The 2,555-nt window shown below is 42.8% G+C and overlaps 1 non-coding gene across 1 annotated transcript; it reads left to right on the top strand.

The window, feature by feature from the left end:
• The first annotated feature begins 301 nt into the window (after window positions 1-301).
• TRNAH-GUG (transfer RNA histidin (anticodon GUG)) lies at window positions 302-373 on the top strand. The gene has a single exon. It is a non-coding gene; the product is annotated as a tRNA-His (tRNA).
• The last annotated feature ends 2,182 nt before the right edge of the window (window positions 374-2,555 follow it).

Here is a 2,555-nt window from a genome sequence, read left to right as displayed (position 1 = left end):
GTCCTCTTTCTACTCGAGTGATTTAGTAAAAGGCTCGCGCTTCTCCCCGTGACTGTCGGTCTGTCCCGTCCATGAAATGCTTGATGAGGAGTAGGCAGGAGGGTTGGGTGGATGGGAAGGAATGGGATGGTTTCCTGGTTCTGTGTATAATACCCCTGGATGCATGAATGAGTAATGCATGCCAGGGGCGGGCATGGGAAGCTCCAGCCTATGACAGAAAGAAACAGTGAGAACATCACTAGGACTTGTTACAGGTTATCAGAGCTATGAGCGAGCAGATGCTCTAGAGCCCAAGTAGCTCGCCGTGATCGTATAGTGGTTAGTACTCTGCGTTGTGGCCGCAGCAACCTCGGTTCGAATCCGAGTCACGGCATTGCGGGTGGCAATGTCACGGCAGTTGGGTGAGGTTTTTAAATCACACCTTAAAAGTATCTGGAGGGTAAGGGTTGATAGAGTGCGCTCTGAAACCGTTAGAGGTGCTTGTGAATTAGGGAATACACATTTCGATATTATTTGAGCAGTCATGCCAGTTTTTTAGATCCTTGTTTTACTAGCTTGGGGAGAGAATCTGTTATGTAAACAATTTGTGTGGATAGCAGCGGAAGACATTATTCAAAAGGAAGGAATTGGCACTTTAGCAGAAGTGGTGTCTACTAGCGCTCAGATTAAACCTTGTGTTTTAGGTTTATGTCACAGATGAGATTTGGAATTGTCAGTGTAAGAAGACCTCCTTCTTTCTGCCGAAAACAGTCTTTGTTTCTACTATAACCGTTCAGTTCATTGCTGTCTGTTGTAGGTGATGTCTGTGATTGTTCTCGCCATGTTTACCTGTTTAAACTGCTTCTGTATGGCGTTCTATTCCTATCAACCTCAGATAAACGGCAATGACAAACTCGGCTCGTGTTTTGTGGTTCACTTTTAAAGGAAGTTCAAACAGTAGGGCATGCATTGGTGGGTCAGTGGTAGAATTTTTGCCTGCCACGCGGGAGGCCCGGGTTCGATTCCCGGCCAAGGCAGCAGCTCTTATTTTTTCGATTTTATTTCGCATTTTTTAAGTATTATAAACTGGAGCTAAAAAGAATATGTATGTTACCGGTTGATAGGGTGCGTTTTGAAGCCGATGGAGGTGCTTGGAGTGCTACACTCGACAAATAGGGTATATGTTGCTTTTGAAATAGGGAATACAGCATTTGGATAATATTTGCTCAATGTCATGCCAATTTTTTAGACAGAATCTGTTATGTAAATATTAATTTGTGTGGATAGCAGCGGTAGACATTTTTCACGAAAAGGAAGGAATAAACCTTTCCGCTAGGTTTGATGTCCAACGACCAGTTAACTTGCAAAGCAGAAGTGCAGGGGCGCACCCTCTGTGCAGCAGTTAAATACTATTGATCTGTTTGGGGCTGAGAAAGCTTTTTTATGTTAAAATCTGCAAATGATACAGTAGATGGTGGATGACGTGGAAATTGTGTATCCATGCAGAGAAGCAGATCCCTGTTTATCCAGTGGTTAGGTATAGTGTTTTCAATTTCTGTCACCAATTTGGTTGTCTTGATATGAAACCCACTGCAAGTTTTAATCATTTTCTCTTCTTTCCAGCTGATTACTTGTATTGGATGCATTTGTTTAATTTAGATGCAGTTTAATTGAGCGAACCTTAGCTTGTGAATCTCAGCTCTGTTAAAAGAAGCCTTACTATGCAGGGTGTTATTCTTGTGAACCTCAGACATAATAAGAGTCTGAAGAGCTCAGCTGGTCTTTTTTTCTCTCATGAAAGGAAGCTCGAGCAGCAAAGTAAATATGTCAACTGTTGTTGGTTCAGTGGTAGAATGCTTGCTTGCCGTGTGGGAGACCCGGGTTTAATTCCTGTCTAATGCAGGTCAGTTTTATTTTTTAATTTTATTTCGCAATTTTGAAGTATTATACACTGGAGCTGAATACAGCCTTGATCTAATTGATTGCGACACACGCAATAAATATACTAGTTTTATATTGACTTGAAAAGGGAGCAGTCTAGCAAATCCGTCGTTGACAGCAAATGTAGGAGCACCTCCCACGCCAATACAGGTAAATAATTCTACAGTTGATGCCATGTCTCGATGTTGGTGTGTACTAATACTTTCACTCTGCAGCGACCTCTCTGGCTCCGTGTTCTTTTGTAGTTAAAGCCAGAGCTATAGATTTGTTTAAAAATCCTGTCACTCCCTGCTTCTGCGTAGACAAACCAAAGAAGAGTTCAGAGCTTGAATTTCTCACAGATCCCACTATTAGGCAGCGAAAGGTTGAACTGTCGGCTTTAGGGCGGTGCGGCGGGTGCCACTGCACTGGGGACCTGAATCAGACGGATGAACTTTAACATAATGAAGCAAGATAAAGCATCCTGCAGAGCTCTTTGCCTGCTCCGCATTTTTGAGGGGCTAATAACTACAGATGATGATTCTGGTGGCAAATGCACTTAATGGAGAAAAGTGTGATTTATCTGGTCACAATTTTGACTCACCATAAAGTAGCCCAGAGGGTTAACATTTTATGACAAGACCGGCAGAGGCTCC

The sequence above is a fragment of the Pleurodeles waltl genome, chromosome 12 (genome assembly GCF_031143425.1).
Source record: "Pleurodeles waltl isolate 20211129_DDA chromosome 12, aPleWal1.hap1.20221129, whole genome shotgun sequence".
Lineage (NCBI taxonomy): Eukaryota > Metazoa > Chordata > Amphibia > Caudata > Salamandridae > Pleurodeles > Pleurodeles waltl.
The sequence above is the reverse complement of the archived record's forward strand: the minus strand, read 5'-3'. Positions and strand labels throughout refer to the sequence as shown.